The sequence below is a fragment of the Furipterus horrens genome, unplaced genomic scaffold (genome assembly GCF_987537825.1).
Source record: "Furipterus horrens unplaced genomic scaffold, mFurHor1.1.pri manual_scaffold_7, whole genome shotgun sequence".
Lineage (NCBI taxonomy): Eukaryota > Metazoa > Chordata > Mammalia > Chiroptera > Furipteridae > Furipterus > Furipterus horrens.
Genome location: NW_028327177.1, coordinates 83193210 through 83211783, shown reverse-complemented (window position 1 = coordinate 83211783; position 18574 = coordinate 83193210). Strand labels below are relative to the sequence as shown.

At 39.5% G+C, this 18574-nt stretch overlaps 1 pseudogene; it reads left to right on the top strand.

Moving 5' to 3' along the window:
• The first annotated feature begins 3656 nt into the window (after positions 1-3656).
• LOC150004719 (cytochrome c oxidase subunit 7B, mitochondrial-like) lies at positions 3657-7086 on the top strand (annotated as a pseudogene).
• Positions 7087-18574: the final 11488 nt, after the last annotated feature.

Genomic DNA, 18574 nt, shown 5'->3' with positions numbered 1-18574 from the left:
TCCCGTGTTGAATCGACATCTTGCGATGATGCTGGAGTGTCCTCTCCAGTGGAGCTGAAGCTACAGAGCCTGGGCAGGGTGATATGGAGGGTCTGCTGTTGCCCATGCAGCAGACCCCCCCTCTCTTCGCAGCTGAAGGGTCCAAGGGAAAGACGGAGTCAATACAGCTTGGCTTCAGGTGCGCCGCAGGAGTTGCCGGTGTTGACTACAACGTCAAACCGCCTTAGGGACTCCGGCTCCGGATTTTCTGTCGGGGTTTACTCCCTTAGCCTTTCCCCTGAAGAGGTATGCCGCAAGGCAGCGGAGGTTTTTTGGAGTCCTTCTCTGATGTACCCTGACTGGAAGATCGAACCAGCGGCACTTAGCTCGCAGGCCGACGCTCAATCCACTGAGCCAAACCAGCCAGGAAGTTCATCATCACCAAGCCATTATTATATGAAATGTTAAAGGGACTTATTTAATAAAAAGATCAAAATTATGAACATTAAAGTGAAAACAGTATCACAACTATCAACAACAGAAGCTAGGGAATGAAAACAAAGGGAAACTAAACAGACAACCAGAGTGGGAACAGAATCACAGGTATGGGGAGCATGTTGGGGGAAGTCAACTGGGAGTGGGGAGAGGGAGAGAAATGGTGCAGGAATTAGGAAGCATAGTAGGAGGGTGCAGAATGGACAGGGGGATGTGGAGATGAGCTTTATGCATGACCCATAGACATGGACTAAGTGGGGGGGGGCGGTTGCTGGACAGAGGAGGGTTGCTCGGTGGAGGGGAGCAAAGGGAAAACAAATTGGGACAACTATAACAGTATAATCAATAAAACATACCAAAAAAAACAAACAAACAAAAAAAGAAAACATCGTATGCTATCTTAACTGAATTTGTTTTATGCCATCAAATGTAAGGTTAAAAGGGCATAAAAGATCATTTTGTTCAAACACCAGATTCTTCATACATCTCTCTTTATAACAGATGAAGGAAGTTAGAAGGGAAAGGACAAAGCCAGGACCATAAACCAGGAGTCCAGGCACCTGCACACAGAAGTGAATATCACAGGAGCAAAATGTGCCCTTGTTTGAGGAGGAGGGGTCTCACCACCCTCCAGGGTCCTGACACCTCTGCCTGGTACTGCAGCGCTCACACTCACAAAGCTCTGAGTTCGTGCCTGCACTTTACTCATCGGCACAGTAGACCCTGGAATTGAAATCAAGTTAAACCTTTTGCTTCTGTTTTTGGGTTTTTTTTTTTTGTTTTTTTTTTTTTTTGTTTTTTTTTGTTTTGGCCTTCCAGGGCTAAATCAATGACTTTGTTTTCAGCAGTTAATTATCTTTATCATCCCTAAATACATCACATGTAATAAAAGACCAGATCAATAAGAGAGAGGAAGGTCAATAAAGATAAAACTGAAAACAGGACCTTACAGATGAAGCCATCCAGGGAGGAAGATAAAATTAAGTAAAGCAAAACAAAATGAGTAAAAGTGGTTTAAAAGAGCAAATTACCTTACAACAATTGAGAGAAACATCCACTGGGGTACCAGAGATTCAAAAGATAAATTGGGGGTTTGGAAGATAAATGAATTTCTTAGCTAGGATTTGGAATTAATATATATATTAAGGAGAAGAAAGAAGTAAGTTCACTGGTTTTTCCTCCTCCTCTCCCTTAAATATTTCATGAATGTGTCAACTTATTTCCCACTATATCTTCTTAAATCTCAAACTGAGCAGTGATATTTGGATTACATTAATTAACCCTTATCCTAAATTATAATTCATCATATGCTCCTTTCAACTAAGTATAGAGAAAAAATTAATGTAAGGATAAAACATATGGTATATTCTCACACGGGAAAACTCTCATCACAGTAAAACAACTATTTAATAAATTGAACTAAATTACCATGGTCATCAACTTAACTTATGAAAAAAGGGATATATCTGTTCTTAAAACGTTTTTAATACACATCTGAAGTTAATCTTTCATGTCTCATATTATAGATATAATAACCTACAGGGATTTTTAAGTACACTTTTTACAACTCTGAAAAACACCAACTCAAGTTCCTGATGTTTCTTAAGGTGGTAACAGCCCCAGGGGACTGTACTGTCCCTTGTGGTTTCCTTCCACCCTGCCACACACTTATAAATAGTTCCTTTATTAAACCCTCTTTGAATTACCCCAGTTCCAGTGTGCCACCTGTTTCCTACTGGGACCCTTGCTGATACAGAGTGTGGATGTGAAATGTCCTTTCAGGGAGCTTGTTAGGTAACGTAGAGGAAGCAACGGGGTAAAGCCAATCTCTTTCTTCTTTTCTTTTTTTTCAGTCTGTTAGAACGTGTGTGCATCATATCATATTACTTAGAATGAAAAAACATAAAGCCGTATTTTAAAAAAATTCTTACAATGACATCTAATTCTAGGCTTACTTGTTGATGTTAGGAGTAGCTCTCTAGTCCTACTGTGGGCTTGTAAGGTGCAGGATAAATGGGCAAACCTTGAATTTCTGTTCCTGGTCATTACTAAGGCAGTAGTTCCTTCACCAGAACATTATGGTTTTTTTAGAGGAAGACATTTTTATGTCTTAACTCAGCCAAAGATGCCTTTGATGAGGCTCCTGAGGTCCTATAGACTTCCCCACAGCTACTCCACCCAAGTCCTGCACTCCTTGGGATGGACCATGCCTTGGGTGACTACTGCATGCAGTCATGGCAGCCTTACTTCTTTTCCTACTCCTCACCAATTCTGGCCTAGACAACCAAAATTAAATCTCAGTGGAGACTGAGATGGATGGGAAGAACATGCAGTATTTTCTTCCAGACCGTCTTTCAAGGAGCCTCAAGATCTAATTGTAACAATGGATATGATCACATCACTATTCTGCTACATCACTAGCTTACATTGGCTTTAAAAGAGAAGTAGGAAATAAAAGAACTCTTTCTTGCCTTCCCTTTGGTTCTTCTTCACCAATAACTTTCCATATTCCAACTTCATGGAGCTACCAATCATCCCTGAATGCAACAGTAACAGAAGAAACTAAAATTAATGAGTGTCAGTGATGTATTACTGTGATGATATGTCAGTGGTATCTGTTACTTACTGTTCCTAAAGTTTGGTATATATCTCATTTAATCCATACAACTGACAAGGAGGCAGAAGTTCAAACACATTAAGTGGCTTACCAAAAGTTTTGTTACTGGACCTTGAATAACAGGTTCTTGAATCTCAATGTCATAAAAATGAGCACTGAACTCAGTACGAGATCAAGTAGATAGAGGTTGTTGAAAAGAGCTTGTGCACAACTGAGTTGACCAGAAAAGGGAAGGCTAGCTCCCCAAGGGATTCTTGTGGATGGCTTAAATACTGCACTTGGAGTAGATGTGGGGCTTAAGACTGAGGATAAGGTCAGTTGCCACATGTTCATCATCTGGTGGTAGTTGATTCCGCGGTGAGCACAAGTTGTTTTCCGTGGTCAGTGGGCCTATAAAATAGTGCTTGTGCACATATTCTTGTTAGCATTGAACTGACAAAAAAAACTGCTGTATTTTGCAGAACATGATGTCAAGGAAGATGTTACTGGTTTTGCAAGGTTACTTGATGTGAAGTTCCAACAAACCAGCAGCTGCAGTTGCTCTAGTCCTGTCATCAACCTCACGATGTTTCCATTGGCCAAAATCCACTAAGCTGTCTCCCAGTTCAAAGCATTCAGCAAATAATGGCAAGGCAGATTCACCAGAAATGGACACCTGATTGCCATGACAAATATGGTAATGCTGTATTAAGTAGTGGAACCATTTTCTGTGTTGCTACATGGATATAAACAGCAATACAAATTGGAACAGAACTGAACCTTTCCCCTGTTGGCAGAGTGACCCCAAAGGAATGGAGAAATCACTTGTTATTCCAGCTGGTATAATAATGAATTGTCTCAACACCAACTCATAATTGATGCCAAGTAAAAGCACTGTGTACACATTAAAATATGGCATGACTAAAAAAATAAAGCACATTTGAAACCTTAAAAAAAGATGTTATTATCATTTATTCTTTCCTTTAATGATGCAGTTGGTCTAATTTCAACTACAGAATTTTATTGAAAGCAAGGAGTCATAGTGAGGCCTCTGAGATGGAGTCTTTCAGTAAAGGGAGAACCCAGAATTACCTCTACATTGTTTCAGTTTGAGAGATAATAAGTGGTGGAGAAGTTGCTGGGGGTGGGGGGACCGTCTTTCTGACATGGTGAGACCATCGAGGTTCTGAACGACCACTGGTGAAGCTTTTCTGATTGGAATGTTCTTTCACACTTTCTCCACCTGGTAGAACCCTCAGCTTCTTTAGAGCCAAGCCTGGATTTTCATCTGCCCTGAGCTCTTCAATGACTACAATAAACAGGGTTGGTTTCTCCTCTCTCTCAGACCCCACAGTGTGTTGGCACCTTCCTATCACAATTCTTATTGCATGCCACCCTCATTACCTGCATTTGTACCAGTCTGTAACTTCTAATTGCAGGAGGTTTGGGAAACCAGGGCTGAAAATACAATATTCATTTTTGATCCTCAGCTCTTGCATGAACCTGGTAAGTAAAAGATGCTCTATCAACATTTAATAAAGGAAGAAAGAAAGGAATAGAGGAAACATGTTTCACCTGGTAGAAAAGTTTCTAACCCTATACTATATAATCATGCTAAATAATGGGATGTGCCATATGCTCATGATACTGGGAATAAAAGATATATTAAAATGTCAGTGAAATATAACATTTAATAAAAATAGTATTTAAAATAGTGACAAAAAGCACATCATGTCACATGATTCTGAGATAAAAACTTTACTTCTCAAAACTGATCCAGAATATAGAATTCCTGAATTAAGATGAAAAAGCTTAGCAAAAAAGATTAATTTTTTCACATAAAAAGATATTATAAAACAGAGAGAACAGACTTGTGAAAACAAAAACAACTAAAAGAAAAATTAACCATTTAGCCCTGGCTAGTGTGGCTCAGTTGGTTGGAGCATCATCCTGTAAACCAAAGGGTTGAGGGTTTGATTCCTGGTCAGGGCACATGCCTGCGTTTGTGCAGGTTTGATCCCCAGTTGGGGCACGTGCAAGAGGCAGCTGCATTGATGTTTCTCTCCCTCTCCCTCTTTCTCTCTTCTTCCTTTCCCTTCTCTCTAAAATCAATAAGAATGTCTTCTGGTGAGCATAAAGAAAAGAAAAACATTAACCATTTAATATCAAAGGTGGCTGACTTCTCTAAGACTCTAAAACTCAAATAAGAATTTTAAAAGTGGACTGTAGTGGTTATATATTATTTTTATGGTGACTGAGATTACTAAGAATTAGCAGGAAGTAACACAATTAGGATATAAAATTGTTTTTATCAGTGTTCTAATCTAAAATTTAAAAATGAATTAAAATATATTAACAACTGTGTTTTAGAAACTCAAAGTATGTAGTATTAGTAAAATCTCAATTGAGAGATGTGGAATAAAATTATCTCATCTGAGTGATGGAGTAAAATTCATTAACTCCTCCACCTAATATGAGCCGTGGTATAAAGAAAATTCCTTCAGTTTTCTCTGTGCACATTTGTAGAAAAACTACAGCACTGAGAAGCTAATGCCAAATCGAAATGCTAAAGTAGTATTTCTTACAAAGATATACTATTAAAATTCAATACTCTGTCTTTCCACTAATTAAGCATGAAATAAAAACCAACAACTTTCAGAAAAAGCAGAATTGTCAATTTCAGAAGATTACAAACTGCAGTCCAGCAGTTAGAAAACAGAAATGTTGTCAACCACAAAACAAGATCTATTTATGAAAGAATTGAAGGTAATAGATTATCGTTATTTTGCACTTAATGAAAGAGTAAGAGAATCAAGGAAGATTATTTTAATTTCGTATATATTTAATCAGTTAATTTCAAGAATCTTCTTAAAAGTAACCAAGTAAAAAAACAGGCATATTTTTACTGAGAAACTAAGTCCCTGAGCTAATTACCATAAAGTGAATGCACTCTAGATGTGAAAGCCTCTTATCTAAAGAGAGTTCAAGAACCTTTGTCTACAGAACACAGCTTCTGACTCCAAGGCACTGGCATATGTGCAATGATGATAAAACAAGTATATTTAGGATGGTGAGTGACCTCCAGTCACTGATTTTGTTCACTAAGACAAAACAAGACACTTTGTTTTAGGGATAACACTAAGAAAACTATTATCATAGAATTAATGTTCCACTTTGGGAAAACACTTTGTTGCAGATGACTTGATGAGATCCAGTAAGAACAGACTGTGCTTCAACAGGTCTTATTTGTAAACCTTTTTAATAAGGATGTAACACACTTTCCTATTTCTGCTTTAAAATTCAGGATCCAAAAGGAAGATAATTATTTTAAATGTTAGTCATACATTCCTTTCAATACATTCACTAAAATCAGTCTTGAATTTAACACCAAACTTTTAAAACAATCTTCTTTAGTAAAGAAAGATTATGTCCTGACCATAGCAGCTCAGTTGGTTAGAGCATCGTTCTGATACGACAAGGTTGAGGGTTCAATTCCTCATTCAGGGAGCATGCAATAATCAAGCAAGGAAGGCATAAATAAGTGGAAGAACAAATCAGTGTTGATGTTTCTCTCCCCCTTCCTCTCTCCCTAAAACCAATTTTACAAAAGGACAGATTACTAGCCTAAAAGTATGTGCTTTTAAATAAATTAGATTATTTCTGTTTTCCAGCTCATTGTTTCACTGGTTTTACACTCCATTCCTATTTCTGGAGCATTCACTGAGGATGCAGGAAGTGTGCAAGGACAGAGCCTAGAGCAGTGAACATGGCAGACTCCATCCCTGCTCCTCTGGAGCTTACAGGCTTGTAGGGAAGACACACAGGAAATGTTTTTGGCACAGAAATCTATTTCTTCCATGCAGGATAGTGAAACAGAAAGCTCTCAAGCTTTGTATAAGAACGGTGTTGCTCAGAGGACCATGAAGAGGCAGCGAGCAGACAAAAAGAAGTTTATTGAGGGAATTAGCAAGCGGGAAGGAAGCCCTGCTGCAAATGCCCCAACTCCAGGTTCCTAGGGAAGTTAGGGGCTGTTTTATAGGGGGAAGAAAAAAGAAACTACTGAATTCAGCCATTCTGTCTTGCAGCTGAGAGTCTGGGGGCTGATCAAGGGCAAAGGGAGCTCGGCTTGACACTCCCCACTATCATGGGAAACTCCCAGACAGCTGCAGGCAGGTGGGGGGAAGGGGAGGGCATGGGAACCGAGGCTGTCACTTTGGAACCGGGCAAACCTGAAATGAGATCCTGCCTAGTAGTGAGCTTATGATCACATTTACCTCTTTGTTTTTAGCAAAATAGAAATTGTGACACTCACCAAGAATTCTCCTAAAGACTAACCAGGATAATGCCTGGGAAAGACCTGGCAACTATCAGGTATTCCAACGATTCCATTCTCCCCCCTTATTTTCATTCTCTCTCCCTAATTTCTCATTCACATAATACTGAGTAGCAAAAATTTGACAGTGAAAATCCCTTTTCCTCTATTAAAGTTAAGAAGTTATTTAATTTAAAAAAACTTCAGAACAAAAGTTAAAGTAATTATCTTAGTTAATGAAGAAGTTATCTATATCAAGAATAAGTGTATATTGAACTTTGTTATCAAGTACCTTGTCTATTCTCGGTGCTCACCCAATTTCTTACAATTGAAAACACTTTAAAAAAAATGAATAAGATTTTTTTTTGCCTTAGGGAAAACTAGACCTTATAGTCAACACAATAAGCTCACAGAAAGCAAAGAATAAAGTATGTATACTCTTAGGTATAAGAAAACCAAGTTTATGAAATTAAAATTATTTTGGCCTATGCAATCAATATAAATTTGAACAAAGACAATGCATTTAAGGCAATTATCAGTAGTTAATATAATAACTTTTTTTGTTGTTTACAGGGTTGTTAGATAAAATAAAATATCATTTTTTATTAGAAGTGTTCATGTACATAAATATTCTCCAGGGTTTCCTTTTAAGTATGATTTTAAGACATTAAGCAGAAGACTTAATCTTGCAGGTTACATTATGACAACCACATTCATTTCTACATCTCTTTATGTACTGATGGGGTTTTTCTAAACCCTGCAGACTTATGAGTGTTTAACTTTATTACAGTTCATTTTAATATGATCTTCCTTGGAAGAAGGTTTAGCATTTTGCTCATAATCTAAAATTCCATCAAGAAAAATAATCCTGCTTTCTTTTCTTCTTCAAATATAAAAAGAAAAAAGAAAAAACATGTTATAACTTCAGAACAAAAGTACCATGCCCAGGCTGGGTAGTTAGTTATAATTTCATCCCGATACACCAATGTTGTGGGCATATATGAGAATTAACTAATGAGTGTACACATAAGTGGAATAACACCAACAAATGGACATTTCTCTCTCTCACACTCTTTCCCTTTCTCTCTCTCTCTCTCAAATCAATACTAAAAAAAGAATAATAGCACCTTGTTCTTATGATAGAAAGAAAATTTTAAAGAGATAAACTAGACCAACTCCCTTATTATATTAACAAGAAAACTCAGAGGATTAAAGTCTTATTTTAAGTCAGTGTCAGAGTCAGGACAGCAGCCCAGTCTGTGGACCAAATATGTGGGTGGCTCTGAGGGTGTGGCATGTGTATGCATGTGTACACGCACACATGTGAACATCCACTCATGTTTATGCAATCCTGTGTTTACCTATTTCTTCTGTATATTGTGTAAAAACTAAACACTTCAAAATATCTGCTTTAATGAAAGGTGGGAGGGAGAATTTTACTATTTATCTTAAAGTAGTTTTTAATACAAATTTTAGGGTTCACACATGTGCTTCTGGCATTCCACACTTAAAAATATTTTTTATATCTTTTTAAACAACATTTTTAAAATTTAAAAATTAAGTCACATGAACAACTAAATATGGTATATACCAAATTTTAACACATTAGAAACCTGCAGTACATAAATATTTGCTGCTCAGTTAACTAGCTTTTCTGCAGGCCTTAGACTAAAGTAGAGGTCACAAAGCAAATGACATCAGGGTTTCCATGGAGATTGGATTCAAAGAATATTAGAACTTGCTCTGCTTTCCTTTATCTTATAATTAAGTATAAACAATCTGTAACAGGGAGTATTTGAAACCTTGTACCTAGTGCCAATGTGGGGTTGAAATGTTTGATAGACCCTGGCACAGACTGTTCATTGTACCCGCTGTACTGGAACTTGTAATCAGTTATTGTTAATTGTAATCTAGGCACCTGAAAGCTATCAATGATATATGAATGTTAATCTTGTATCTCCCATGTGTATCCTTCTCAATAAAAGTCATGAGGGACGAAGGTCTAGCTGCTGTTCTCCACTAGAGAGGCAGTCACCTTCCTTCCCCCAGACATAATGAAATGTCCTGGGTAAAAGTTATTTCATCAGACATAATAAAGTGTCCTGAGTAAGAGTTTATTCTGCCATGGTCATGAAGCCTCTGCTGGACAGAGCAACTTCCAACCGAGCCGAGGGTGTGTGAGGCACCTCCGCCTCAGTTTTGAACTCTGCATCTGTTAGGTTGGCTATCTCCTCATTTGTTAGGTGGGCTATCTCCTTGTTGCTTAGTTCTCCCACTGGAACATTGATCTGTTCCCCCTTTTGGGCCATATCTCTCTGTCTCCTCATCTTGACAGGTTCCTGTGTTTGTTTGCCTCTGTGTCTTAGGTAGAGCTGTCACTCCTGTTATGTTGTAAGGGGTGAAGCCTTGGGTATTCATCAGTACAGGGCGACCTGTTTCACCACATTTTGGCACTGTATGTGTGTGTGGGTCTGAGAGGGAACAAGGCTGCTTGCTCAGCACTCACCCTTTTTCCAGGCACTTCTCCTATTTCGTATGGGACTGGCACCTCTCTAGCTGTTGCCCTGGCTGTCATTCCCAAAGTGGGTGGGTCTGCAGATGTTCTAGGACCGTGGGGGTCCTTTAAACAAGTGAACTCTACTAAGAGACTGGCAGTTTCTTCCTCCTCCCCAGCCCCCACTGTTATGCACAGTCAAAAGCAATGAGGCTTTATTTTCCCTGGCACTGGTATTATAAGCTGCATGGTCTGGTCATGTGCTGGGAGCGTTCCCAAGATGCCCCTCCTGACTTTTTAAAACGTGTGATTGTGCTTCCCACTGGCTTGCTGCTGCCACTGCTTCTGCCACCACCACACCACATCCTCTCTTTCCTGGCTCCGCCCCTTCTACCTTTCTGGATGAGTATTTCTTCTTTATATCTTTGTTGGATTTCCATGCAGCTCAACTTTCTGGAACTTCTGGTTGTCTCTAGTTTTGAAGTAGTCATATTCCTTCTTTGTTGTGGAGGGAGACACAGCCTGTCTGTCTAGGCATCCATCTTGGTCGGAAGTCCCCCAAATTTTTCTCACTTTTAATAAGTGACATTTGTTAACATTTAGAAGATCCTTAGTCTATTAGGGTTTTCTATTTCAACCAGTCAGTCATACCCAGGCTGTTAGGTTTGTGCCTGGAAGAAAGGAGGAGTCGGATGGACCAATTCAAAGCCTTTATTGAGGGATATTCATGCAGGCAGCTGGCTGACTCCCAGCGGACTGCAGAACCAAGGGAAGGAATAAAGGGACTTTTAAGGGAGTGGAGCAAACCCTCAGGGGGATGGGACACTCTGCTGGTCAGCTCCAGAGTCCAGGGTATAGGTGTTTGCAAAAGAACAATATCCTGTGATTAGAGATGGCTTTCAGGAGACTTATGGTAAATGATTAAGGGAGAGGGGAAGGGGCAATGGGGGTGTAATTAGCTCTCAGCAGGATGTGGCGGCTATGCCTTAGTCACCTCTGTTACTAGGGAACCTCATGATTGGGTGCATGGCTGGTAACACAGACCCTTTTTGTTTCAGCACAGGTGGTGACTCAGGTCCTGTGTGACTGCAGACCACAGTTCCCTAAAACACAGTAACCACTGGCCATAGCCTGTTTTGCAAGGCCTGACTTAGGTGGCAGGTTACAGGGCAGGCAACATGGGGTCTCTGGCCCTAACGCAAGCCAAGTCCATTGTGCTACATAGGGCAGTCAGAAAAGACACCACTAGTTCTCAAGGAAAATGAGTTGAAAGTTCCAAAAATAACTTCTTTTTAAAGTTACTATAAATTTAAGCTTGTGCATAAAATAGTTAATTATCTCGTTGGCAGCCGTCCATCTCGAGAGACGATGGTGTAGCTTCTTAAGAGTCTATCTGCACCGCCGAGAATGGCTGTGCAGTCCGACTCGGGAGTGACACGGTATCTGTCTCCTCCCGTGTTGAATCGACATCTTGCGATGACGCTGGAGTGTCCTCTCCAGTGAAGCTGAAGCTACAGAGCCTGGGCAGGGTGATATGGAGGGTCTGCTGTTGCCCATGCAGCAGACCCCCCCTCTCTTCGCAGCTGAAGGATCCAAGGGAAAGACGGAGTCAATACAGCTTGGCTTCAGGTGCGCCGCAGGAGTTGCCGGTGTTGACTACAACGTCAAACCGCCTTAGGGACTCCGGCTCCGGATTTTCTGTCGGGGTTTACTCCCTTAGCCTTTCCCCTGAAGAGGTATGCCGCAAGGCAGCGGAGGTTTTTTGGAGTCAGAGTTTTCCTTCTCTGATGTGCCCTGACTGGAAGATCGAACCAGCGACACTTAGCTCACAGGCCGACGCTCAATCCACTGAGCCAAACCAGCCAGGGTAGTTAATTATAATAGTAAGTTAATTGTACCAATTTAAAGTGACTAAAAATGGAGATTCAAAGGATGAAGGATTCATATAGTGTTTTTGCTGTTTAGATTCCAACACACTACTAACTTTTTAGCTTTGCTTCCTAAGTAAATATGAATATATAACAGTAATCATCACAATAATTATATAGAGGTAAACCCTTTCCTTTGCAAAGCTCAGAGGTCAAGGAAACACACCTTCAAAGACTTGAATGACACACACAATACCCAGAAGCTCAAGGAGACTCCAATAAGGTGAAAATGAGAAGTTAGGGACCCATGTAGGTATAAACAAGAAATATCCCCCAACTACATTTTAAAATACATTTCGTCATCTTTTTTCCTCAAAATGTTCACTAAACCTTGGTATCTGAGATTAAAGGCTAAAGTTGCCCTGGGGTTTCTGACTTCATTTTTGTCCAACCTGATACTTACTGTGTAAAAAGACCAATTTCTGAGAAACCAGAAAACAGGGACTACAGGTGAGATTCTTCTAAAGGAGCCTGCAGTGTATTGTCAAAAGGCTAACTGTGAAATCGAAATTGAGTCCAAGAAGTTCATATTCATACAAATATAGCTGAAATCCATCTCAGTTTAGTTTTATTTCTTGATTCATTAGAATAGCAAACTTGTTTTCCAGAATAGCAAGATGTTGCCAAACTTAAAAAGAGGTGAAAAGCCCAGCAGAGGACTAAACTTTAGTACTGTATAACACAAAGAATAAACCTAGCAAAAGACAACTAGATTCCTAGTTCACAGAAAAGAAATTGTCAACATCAAAAAGAGCATGACCACCTGAAATTTATATCATTTTATTAACAAATTCACCCAAATAAATTCAATAAAAATAATAAATAAATAAATAAATAAAGTGGGGGGAGAGTGTGACTTTTAATTTCTAACGGCACTAGGTGACAGGAGAGAGTTGGTTAGGTTTCCAGCTCCCTAGACAAACATGCCTGGAGCTGGAGCTTCCATGGCTCACACCCTTATCCTCACTTCAGTATCAAAAAGAAGTCTTTAGGTGACTTTCATTAAGGCAAAACTGCTATAAGCTGAATACAACTCTTTGAAACTTTCAGTGCAGTTTATTTGACTGGTGGGATTAAGCCTGCCTTGAAGGGACCTAGCTGGACAGCCCTGTTTTCAGTCTAGCAGATCATGTGCCACAATCCACCCCAACTTCAATAAGAGAAACACACCCATGGGTAGTTGCCCATGCCACCCACCTCCGCCCCAAAATTCCAGATTTCTTATAAAAACCATATCTCAGGAGGAAAAGTTGGAATGGTGTCTGCTCTCTGGCGTGCTGTGTCGAGAACTGGTTTCTCCTGAAAATGCCCTAATGCTTAAGTGAAAGGTCCACGTGGTGGAGGCACGCAGGTGTGCTTTGGCAGTGTTGTTATGACCATCTTCTGGTGTTCACAAACCTGGAAGATGTTGTTTAGGAATCAAGCTTCAGTAACCACCCAACCCATGTAAGCCTCAATTTCTTTGTTTCAAAAAAGGAGGATAATAACAGTACCTATTTAAAGGGTTGTTGTGAGTAGATGAAGTAAGTGATCTGTGGAAATACACTGCTTTGTCAATAAAGTAATAAATGTTAGCTTTTAATATGAGGAATGGGAAGAATTTGTAAAACAAAGAATAACTATCATTATAATCATTGTCATCACTATTGTTACCACTCTCCTCAGGCCCTCTGCCTCTTCATCCAAACCAGTTGACTTGGTGTTTTCTCCGGCACACCCTGTACTTTCTCCTTTCTTCAGTATGTAGGGCATAATGTTCATAACTTTTGCTATGGAATGATATAAATGTGAGACTGACTGTGTCATTTACCAACTAAATAACTTTGAGAAATTGGTTTCATTTTTCTGAGCCTCAGTTCCCCCACCTGAAAAACAAGGATAGTAATAAGACTTTTCTACATAAGTTGTTTATGAGAATGAGATGTATGTGCAGAGTGAGAACTCACCAGATGTTAGCTCTTGTGAGTGGTATTAGTAATTCTATTTATATCTTCTCCACCCAAAACCTACTTTATTTAAGGCTCAGCTTTAAAATTTTCATTCATCCACATATCTGTTCTCATGTAACACACATTCTCACATCTTCTTCCTATGCTGGAGGATTAAGGAATGAACTGGACATAGCTCCTGGTATCAAGGAGCTCCTAGTATGGGAACAGAAATGAGTATAATGCTCTTAGTGCAATGTAGATTGATAAGTGGCCAAATAAGTATTTATTTTTAAGATGGTGTTAATCTTACCTAGGAAGAATTTAGGAAGAGAGATGATGTGTATACATCATAATTAGAATTATGGAGTTTCTTGTTGCAGAGATCTGGAGTTAAATCAGAAATTTGCCATTTGTTAGTTAGGTAACTGCATAAATGTTTTCTAAGCCTCAGTTCACTCATCTGTAAAATAAGGATAATTGTAGAACTTAGACAATTGAAGATGAAGTGAAGATTATAGATGAAAATCCACTTAAAACGTTTCAGAAGTTTCAATAAATGTTAGCTATTATTAGTAGTAATGGTATTAAAAATAATTCAGTGCCCCCATCACTAAGGCCTAATGATGATCATATCCTGATTATTTGTCCATAGCTCTTTCAATTTCATTGTGGTTTTGCCTGGCAGGAGAGATACCATGATCATGAAGGTGGTTTTCCCAGGGCAAGGCTTATCTGTTGCACTCCAGACTTGCTGACCCCTGCGATTTTCCAAATGATGATCATCATTAGGCCTTAGTGATGGGGACACTGAATTATTAGAAGGACTTGTATACAAGGCTGGAAAAGGAGATGAGGCAAGGAGAAAAACTGAGAAGTGAGAAAGAAGGGGATGTTTGCAGGAATGAGAGAGTGGCTCAATTTGGCTTCCTCAAACACTACAATGTGTAGTTAGAGGGACAGCCTCACCTGGTTTGCCTGGGACTGATGGTTCTCCAAGGAAGCAGGGCTTTCAATGTTAAAACTGGCTAAGTTATAGGAAAACCAGGATGAGTTGATCCCCTATACTTAGAGGGTTGTAGCCCATCAAACAAGGATCTTCAAGCCATGTCAAGGGGGTTAGGCTACATTTGTAGCCAATAGGAAGTTCTTGAAAGTTTTTGAGTAAAGGATGAACTGTTCAGAAGAATTTTAGGCAATATGTCTACAAAATGAAAGTCTTATCTCTTATCCCAGCCAAATCAGTCTCTTTCTCATTGTTTCTCCCACAGTTCTTTATTTGTATGTGTACTCTAGCATTTATCACATGTTACCTAAGTTAAAGAATTATATGTGTTCCCATAATTTTACAATATAATGTCCTTGATATCAAGACTGGATCTCTGCTATTTTATTTTAATATTGTCTTGTACAGACTTCTGGCCAAGATGAAGGCCTAGACAGACACGCTGCATCTCCCTCCACAACTAAGAAGGAATACAACTACCTCAAAACTAGAGATAACCAGAAGTTCCAGAAAATCAAGCTGCATGGAAGTCCAACAAACAAAGATATAAAGAAGAAATACTCATCCAGACAGATAGGAGGGGTGGAGCTGGGGTGCGGAGGATGCAGTGTGGTGGTGGCAGAAGCAGTGGCAGTGGCAGGCTGGTGGAAGGCACAGTCACATGTTTTAAAGAGTAAGGAGGGACACCTGAGGAGTGCTCCGAGCCCCAGACCAGACCGCACAGCAGTCTAACTGTGCAAACCAGTGGGGACTGGGGCAGAGGAAGAAACTGCTGATCTCTCAGCAGAGTCAACTTGTTAAAGGGCCCCCACAGTCCTAGAATGTCTGCAGACCCACTCACTCTGGGAACGATGGCCAGGGCAACAGCTAGAGAGATGCCAGTCCCATACAGGAAGGCGGAGAAGTGGCTGGAAAAGGGGCGAGTGTTGAGCAAGGGGCACTGTTCCCCCTCAGACCCCTCCCCCACATACAGCACCATAATGTGATGAAACAGGTCGCCCTGTACTGACAAATCCCTAAGTCTATGCCCCTTACAACATCACAGGTGGGACAGCTCTACCTAAGACGCAGAGGCAAACAAACACAGGAGCCTGTCAAGATGAGGAGACAGAGAGATATGGTCCAAAAGAAGGAATGGATCAAGGTTCCAGTGGGAGAACTAAGCGATGAGGAGTTAGCCAACCTCACAGGCGAGGAGATAGCCAACCTAACAGATGAAGAGTTCAAAACACTGGTGATAAAGATGCTCACAGGCTTGACAGATATGCTTAAGTATGGCAAACACATAAGGGAAGAAGTGAAAGCTATGTTAAATGAAACAAAGGAAAATCCACACAAAACCAATGGTGAAAGGAAGGAAACCGGGGTTCAAATCAATAATTTGGAACATAAGGAAGAAATAAACAGTGAACCAGTACAGAATGAGAAAACAAGATTTGAAAAAAATGATGAGAGGCTTAGGAACCTCTGGGACAACTTTGAACATGCCAACATCCAAATCATAGGGGTGCCAGAAAGAGAAGAGGAAGAGCAAAAAATTAAAAGCTTATGTGAAAAATAATGAAGGAAAACTTCCCAAAAAGTGAAAGAAATAGACATACAAATCCAGGAAGCACAGAGAGTCGCCAAAAAGCTAAACCCAAGGAGGATCACACCAAAACACATCATTAAAATGCCACAAGTGAAAGATAAAGAGAGAATTTTAAAAGCAGCAAGAGAAAAGCAGAGAGCTATCTACAAAGGGGTACCTATAAGAATATCAACCGATTTCTCAAAAGAAACTTTGCCAGCAAGAAGGGACTGGCAAAAAGTATTCAAGGTGATGAAAAGCAAGGACTTACAACCACGATTTCTCTATCCAGCAAAGTTATCATTTAGAATGGAAGGGCAGATAAAGTGCTTCCCAGACAAGGTAAAGCTAAAGGAGTTCACCATCACAAAGCCATTATTATATGAAATGTCAAAGGGACTTACTTAAGAAATAGAAGATCAAAATTATGAACACTAAAATGACAACAAACTCACAACTTAAGACAGAGATGCCTCCAACACCCCAGGCTTGGTTGGAAACTACTCCATCCAGCAGAGATTTTATGACCACGGTGGAACAAATTTACCCAGGATATTTTATTATGTCTGGGGGAAGGAAGGTGGCTGCTCTCTCTAGGGGAGAACAGCAATCAGACCTCGTTTCCTCATGCCTTTTTTTTTGAGAAGGATATATATGGGAGATACAAGGTCAAAATTCATGAATCATCAATAGCTTTTAGGCATTTGGATTACAGTTGAAAATAACAGATTATGTGTACCAGTACAGAGGGCACAGTGACCAGTCTGTGTCAGGGTCCTTTCAAACATCTTGACAATGCACTGGCATTAGGTGCAAGGTTTCATACATTCCTTGCCAGAGATTGTTTATGTCACATTAAAGATAAGAAAAGCAGAGCAAGTTCTAAAGCATAATAAGCATTCTTTAAATCCAATTTTCATGGAAACTCTCTGAGTGGTTTTTGTTTATGTTCCCCACACAGCCTTATGTTGAGACTTAAAGACAACACAGCCAGAGTGCCAGTGTCAGGTCATGCTCAGGTCAAGGCTACAATTCCATAAACCACAAGAAGCAGTTCCCTACAACTATCAACAACTGAATCTAAAAAATAAAAACAAAATCCAACTAAGCAAACCAGAATAGAAACAGAATCACAGGTATTGGAATCATTTGGAGGGTTATCAGCTGATAGGGGAAAGGGGGAGAAAGGGGATTAAGAAGCATGGTTGGTTGGTACAAAATGGGCAGGGAGCAATTAAGAATAATATAGGAAAGGGTAAAGCCAAAGAACTTATATGCACGACCCATGGACATAAATTAAGGGGGTTGGGATTTCTGGAGGGAAGGGGTACTGGGCAGAGGGGAGCAAAGGGAAAAAATATTGGGACTACTGTAACTACATAATCAATAAATATACTAAAACAATATTGTCTTGTACATAGTATTATCTCAATACCTATTTAGTTAAATTGATAAAACCTCTAATTTATACAATACAATATTAATTGACATTTATGACTTATCTAAGTTCAAAATTGAACACCTTGTTTCTGTGTAACTAGTAATTATTCTTCTGGTAACACATAAATTCAATTATTAAAACATTGATTAGCAAACCCACACACAAGATAATACTCTGTAAAATCCAAGGGGGTATTCTTTCCCTCTTCATAATTTTTAAATTAGAGAAATTATTCCAATTCATTCTACCAGCAAATGTAGCTTAGTAATATTACGTGCTGGTTCCTGTCCTGGGGCCTGAGATACAGATAAGAAATTGAGGTTCAGCACCTTAATAGGTAGCCAGTCCAATCCCTGTGTGACAGATCAATGGGTAGAGCTTTCAGGTAAAGTTCATGTGAACCTAATGTCATTTTCAAGCTGAACCCCCTCTTGGAAATCTCTAAGTACTGTCAAATCAAGGAATCAAGTAAAAAGCATTTATTTATTTTTATGCATAAGGAACTATAGAGGAAACCAAGGTATATCAGCTGGTGATATAATACACAGTGGTGTGGGTTTTTTTTTAAGATTTACTTATTGAGCCCTGGCTAGGTAGCTCAGTTGGTTAGAGTATTCTCTTCATATACCAAGGTTTTTGCATTGATCCCCAGTCAGGGCACATACAAGAAGCAACTAATTTAATGCATGGATGGTTGGAACAAAAAAATTGATGTTCTCTCTCTCCCTCTCTTTTCTCTTTTCCTGTCTCTCTCAAACCAATAAAATTTTTTAAAATTTAAGATTTATTTATTGATTTGAGAGAGAGAGAAAGAGGAAGGGAGGA